Source organism: Octopus bimaculoides, chromosome 6 (assembly GCF_046866305.1).
Source record: "Octopus bimaculoides isolate indiv1 chromosome 6, ASM4686630v1, whole genome shotgun sequence".
NCBI lineage: Eukaryota > Metazoa > Mollusca > Cephalopoda > Octopoda > Octopodidae > Octopus > Octopus bimaculoides.
Genome location: NC_142933.1, coordinates 110408863 through 110415343, shown reverse-complemented (window position 1 = coordinate 110415343; position 6481 = coordinate 110408863). Strand labels below are relative to the sequence as shown.

The following is a 6481-nucleotide window of genomic DNA, read 5'->3' as shown; positions in this document are numbered from 1 at the left end:
TATCTATTTGTCTGTCTGTCAGTTAATCTGTCAGCCTGTCTATATGCATGTTGGTATGTATATATACATATTATATATATATATATATATATATATATATATATATATATATATATATATATATATATATATATATATATATATATATATATATTATATATATATATATATATACATTTATATACATATGTTAATATGTAAGTATGTATGTGTGTGTTTGTAAGCATGTATATATGTGTGCATCTACATATATATGTATACATGTAAGTATGTATGTATGTATGTATGTACATATGTTAGTATATACATATCTATTTGTCTGTCTGTATGTCGGAATGTAGGAAGCAGTGTTGTTAAGGAGACGAGTAATCAAGCAGGTTGGTTGCTGTGCAGCAGAATGCAGAAGAATCATGTGTAGACTTGTAGGAACTGCATCGAAACACAAACAGAAGTTCCTGTGAATACACACGCACACACACATAGAGAAAAAGTCACACATACATATGTGAATGTGTGTGTGTGTGTTTGTGTATATGTATGTATTTATGGTTATGACTTAAAACACTGCGTCTGGTAGTGGGGCTCTGGTTTGGGATTTCAAGGGTTTTGAAGAATGTGGAACCACCCCTAAGCCACTATTCTTCCAAGGTCTCTTCTGACCCAGAGTAGTAGAACCAGTCAGGGTCCCAGCTATGGGTTAACTAGCATATGGGATGACAATCCATCTGATTGCAGGGATGCAGAGATATCACCTTGACTGGTGTCAGGGTCTGTAGGAAAACCATTGAGAGAGAGTGGAGGTATGTGGCTTAGGGGTTAGGGTGTTGGACTCATGATTGGAAGACGTTATGTTGGTAAACAATCTTTACTCCAAAGTACTGTTGCTGAATATCTCTCATTGTGAGATTAACAAATAATAATTTTCTAATCCCAATATTGTCGCTGGAATTGGTTTGCATGCTGGGATTGCGCACTGGGGTTGCATAGCAACAGCTGCAAGTGTGAAGGAGCAACAACCAGTGTGCTTTGACCGAGTGCACTTGCACTGGTCACCGTTTGCAACGTTCTTGTCACAAGACTTCTCTCTCAGAGAGCAACATCAAAAGAACATCAGATGCTTGATTCTAGAGCAGTGGTTCCAGCTGGGGTTCATGTTGCCCTCGGGGGTCAATATGAGATTTTGTTGTTATAATTTATAAATTAGTTATACTTGTACAATTGTGACATTCCATCAGTTACGACGACGAGGGTTCCAGTTGATCCGATCAAGGGAACAGCCTGCTCATGAAATTAACGTGCAAGTGGCTGAGCACTCCACAGACACGTGTACCCTTAATGTAGTTCTTTGGGGAGATTCAGCATGACACAGAGTGTGTCAAGGCTGGCCCCTTTGAAATATAAGTACAAGAGAAACAGGAAGAATGAGTGAGAGAAAGTTGTGGTGAAAGAATTCATCAGGGTTCGCTACCACCCCCTGCCGGAGCCTTGTAGGCCTTTAAGTGTTTTCGCTCAATAAACACTCACAGCGCCCAGTCTGGGAATCGAAACTGCGATCCTACGACTGCGAGTCCGTTGCCCTAACCACTCAGCCATTGCACCTCCACACTTGTACAATACACAAAATATTTTAACAATTTTTTTTTTATACAATTCCTAATAATATTTAATTATAAAAATATGATGGGATTTCTTAAACATGGAATGTCTCTGAGGGTCCAGGTGAGTAAAACAGAAATTAAAGGGGTTCATAAGTGCAAAAGGGTTGAGAGACATTGTTCTAGAACAATGCTTCTCATATGAAGCAGTGAAGATTGAAACAAACACAGGAGAAATTTAATATGATTAAAATAGTTTTCAAACTTTATAAAGTTATCCTACCAAGGGCCATCTCAAGGTACTGGCAATCCGGGTAGTCACATGAGGCACCAGGTGCCAGGGGGTGCCAAGGAGGGCATGATAAAGACAAGGAAATTTCCACGACCGTCAGCTTGTTGAAGTTCAATTTTCCCAGAGTGCCTGCAAACCTAGGGCTGGCCCTGCTTCTACCCCATGGTGGAGAAAGAACAATTACATGAATCTGAAACTGTATTGATAAAATTAGGGGTGGTGGGGATGAAGGGATTGGAGAGGGGTCGCTCCTTTTAAAACCACGTGGTTTCCGGTTTGGTGCCACAGTACAAGTGTTTTCTGCTGTTGCCCATGATCAACCAATGCCTTCTGAGTTCATTTGCTGGATGGAAACTGTGTGGAAGCCCATCATGTCTGTGTTTGTCACACTCCCCTCCACACTCTGACAACTGGTGCTGGTTTATTTACGTCCACGTAATATAGCTGTTCACCAAAAGACACCAATAGAATAAGTCCCAAGTTTAAAAAATAAGGACTGGATTAGATTTGTTTGACGAAACCCCGTCCCCCTTCTCCCCGTAAGATGGTGCTCCAGCATGGCCACCATCTGAAAGAAGTAAAAGATGAAAAAAGATGATTATGTTCTAGATGGAGTGGTGGTGGGGTGAGCTAGTATTTATCAGTTTGAAGACCATTATTGCCCGGGACAAACGATGGAATGTGCCCGGAGTCTAAAATAGGAAAAAAGGGAACAGAAAGGGTTGCTTTGGACAGTGTAAACCCTAACAATGAAAAGACGGGGTGGTCATGGCTAGAATGTCTTTGATCATATACCTGTTCAGCGAAGATTGACCTAGGGCTAAACAGCAGTAATTAATTCGTTATTTTGTTGATGTTCTCACATCTGACAGTCAATCTCCAAATTAACGTTAATCTCAGGATCTCGTTTCACTGCTGCTGACGCTGCTGCTGTTGGGAACCCTGATTTCAACTCTTTGGTACTTTTGACCCCTTTTTCAGTGAAAGGCGAGAGAAACGAGGGAGATCATGAGAAGGAGAATGAGAACGGTGGCGGTGGCGGCGGTTGTGGTGATGGAAGTGGCGGTGGTGGTGGTGGTGACAATGGTGATGATGATGATAATGATGTTGATGACGATGATGATGATGATGATGAGAGGTGTGTGTGCGTATGTGTGTGTGTGTGTGTGTGTGTGTGTGTGTGTGTTCTTGGCTTTCAACCCAGGTAGACAGAGTTCAATTTCCGGCATGGAAACTCATGTTTTCAAGGCGGTGCTCCAGTATGGCCGTTGTTAAATGACTGAAACAAGTAAAAAAAAAAAAAAGAAAAGAAAAGAATAAAAGAATATATGGTTATCTTTTTTATCTTTTATCTTTTACTTGTTTCAGTCATTAGACTGCGACCATGCTGGGGCAATATATATATATAAATACATTGTTCGAAAATCACTCAAAAAGCTAAAAGACAGAGAGAACAATGATCAGTTGCACATGGGAATGCGGGGGTGCGGAGTACACACACAGGTAGATATAAAATAGCCAATATACATGTTGGTTCCTTCAGGGAAGCTTTATATTGTATGGAAAGAGAGAGAGAGAGAGAGAGAGAGAGAGAGAGACAGACAGACAGACAGAGAGAGACAGAGAGAGGGAGGGAGGGAGAATAAAAGAACGATATTAAGAAAGTTAACATACGAGGTGCAGGATGAGTGCACACACTAGGCTTGATGGCAGGCAATGAGTAAAGGAATCCTTTACACACAGAGTGAGAGACAAAAGAAGAGAAGGTGGAGAAAAAGTAGTAGTAGTAGTAGTGGTGGAGGAGGAGGAGGAGGAGGAGGAAATGAGAGTGTGGTTATGGCAGGAATTATACAAATGAGAAATTTGTTTTATTTGAAGATATTTTAAGGTAATAGATATTTTTCCTTTTTTGTAAATTAGAATTTGTTTCATCATTTTGTGTATAGAGCAAGAAATTTGATAAAAGTCAAAATATAATTATTGTATGTCTGCCATATTTTGGTGCTGTACCTGTAGCTGGAAACGTTCTTTTGTGTTTTTAATTATTTAAATTCTTCCTTCGAGGAAGAAGCTGGTTTTTGACGAAGATACAAAACTCCACCGCTTGAATGTAGAAAACAATGTCAAATTTCAAACTTGAGAAAAGTCTTGCATATCTTTATTGTTCCACTTACCAATTGTATTTGTAATGTGCAAATCAGTTGGTTTGATTTGTTTTTCTGAAAACCACAGCTTATTTCCAGATCGTCACTTAGACATTTACTCATTATGCATGTAGGTGTGTATGTATGTATGTATGTATGTATGTACATATGTATGTATGTATGTATATATGTATATATGTATGTATGTAAATTTGAGTGATGGTTCTCTGTCTGTTACATTTTTATGTTCATTAACTCCTCTTAGACCGTTGGTGCAAGAACAACGAAACATAAACCAGCCACTCCCCTAATACCAGGGAATGTCCTAAGGGGGGGGGGGGGTCCATTTTTTAAAGGGCCACATAATTGGGGCCCTACTGACCCCCTATTTTTACTGCATTGTAAACTAAATACATGACATTGGCAACCAAATTGGAGCAACGACAATGAATTTCATGCCATGAACTCCCAGGGGGTATCGTAAGGCAGTTCAATTTCTAAAGATCTGTTTAAATGGGGTCCCACTGATCCCCTATTTTTACTGCATTTACCTTGCTCCTATGCTTATTGATTAAACCATGATTAACATCAGTGCTTAGCACATTTGCAGAAATAAGCTTGGGCTTTCTAAATACCTTCATGTACCTTCAAATTGAGATAAAGTGTTATAACAGGTACGCTTTAGGTGTGGCAGTGTAGATATTTAGATTTTGTAACTTATGGTGCCGGTGGCACGTAAAAGCACCCACTACACTCTCAGAGTGGTTGGTGTTAGGAAGGGCATCCAGCTGTAGAAACTCTGCCAAATCAGATTGGAGCCTGGTGCAGCCATCCGGTTCGCCAGTCCTCAGTCAAATCGTCCAACCCATGCTAGCATGGAAAGCAGACGTTAAACGATGATGATGATGATATACATCTTTTACTTGTTTATCATTAGACCACGGTCATGCTGGAGTACGACCTTGAAGAATTTTACTCGAATGAATCAATCCCAGTACTTAAAAAAATTTTTTTTAAGCTCAATACTTATTTTATCGCCCCCCCCCTTTTGCCGAGCCGCTAAGTTACATGAATGTAAACACACCAATGTCGGTTATCAAGCAGTACAGGGGGACAGGCACAAACATATATATAAATACATATATTTACTACCTGAAGATGGAAAAAAAGGTGAAAAGAATCCCCACAGGAATCGAACCAGCGATCTGTTGAACACTGGCTGACTTCATAACCATTACACCAAGACAACCTGACAAAAACAAATTTCCAGATTAGAAGCTTTAACTTAGTTTTTTAGTTTGGATCCATCAGATATTTGAAAATACTAGACATCATCATCATCGTCGTTTGACGTCTGCTTTCCATGCTAGCATGGGTTGGACGATTTGACTGAGGACTGGCGAACCGGATGGCTGCACCAGGCTCCAATCTGATCTGGCAGAGTTTCTACAGCTGGATGCCCTTCCTAATGCCATATATATATATATATATATATATGTATATATATATATATATATGCTTACCAACCACATGGTTCTGTGTTCAGTTCCACTGCATGGCACCTTGGGCAGGTGTCTTCTACTATAGCCTCGGGCCAACCAAAGCCTTGTGAGTGGATTTGATAGATGGAAACTGAAAGAAGCCCGTTGTATATATACTGGCCGCAGTCAAAATGACTGAAATAAATAAAAGAAGAAAAGAAAATACAAACGCGGATAGACAGTTACTAGTTTCTACAGATTTTTGAGCCCAAAATACTAAAAAAAATTACAGAAATCATGTATTTTCTCATTACTTCCTTATAAATTTGAAACAAATTTTCACAAAGATATAAGAAAAAAGAGTTTCTTCTTCTTCTTCTTCTTCTTCTTCTTCCTCTTCCTCTCCTTCCTCTTCTTCTTCTTCTTCTTCTTCTTCTTCTTCTTCTCCTTCTTCTTCTTTAAAATGATTTATTGGTTTTTAGGGAAACATTGTAAAAAGTTATTGACAATAGCCATGCCACTCTCCTTTTCTCTCTCTTTCTCTTCCCTTACTCTCCTTTACTCTCTCTTTCTCTTCCCTTACTCTCCTTTACTCTCTCTTTCTCATGGCTTAAACTTTATAATGTTAACTCTATGCTATTAAATATGATACATGCATATAAATATACACCAATCTATCAGTATGCCTATCTCTCTATCTATCTATCTACCTATCTGTCTGTCTGCCTGTCTGTCCGTCTGTCTCTCCATCCATCCATCCATCCAACCATTCATCCACCTCTCTATCTATCTACCTACCTACCTACTTATCTATCTATCTATCTATCTATCTATCTATCTATCTATCTATCTATCTATCTATCTACCTGTCTGTGTGTCTGTCTGTCAGTCTGTCTATCTGTCTATCTATCTATCTATCTATCAATCTATCTATCTATCTATCTATCAATCTATCTATCTATCCATCTA

At 39.2% G+C, this 6481-nt stretch overlaps 1 long non-coding RNA gene across 1 annotated transcript in view; it reads right to left on the bottom strand.

The window, feature by feature from the left end:
* Positions 1-217: 217 nt before the first annotated feature.
* LOC128248098 (uncharacterized) overlaps positions 218-6481 on the bottom strand; it is a 14551-nt gene continuing 8287 nt past the window's right edge. Inside the window, exon 3 of the long non-coding RNA XR_016242396.1 lies at positions 218-3166. This is a non-coding gene — a long non-coding RNA (uncharacterized LOC128248098). The remainder of the gene's footprint in view (positions 3167-6481) is intronic.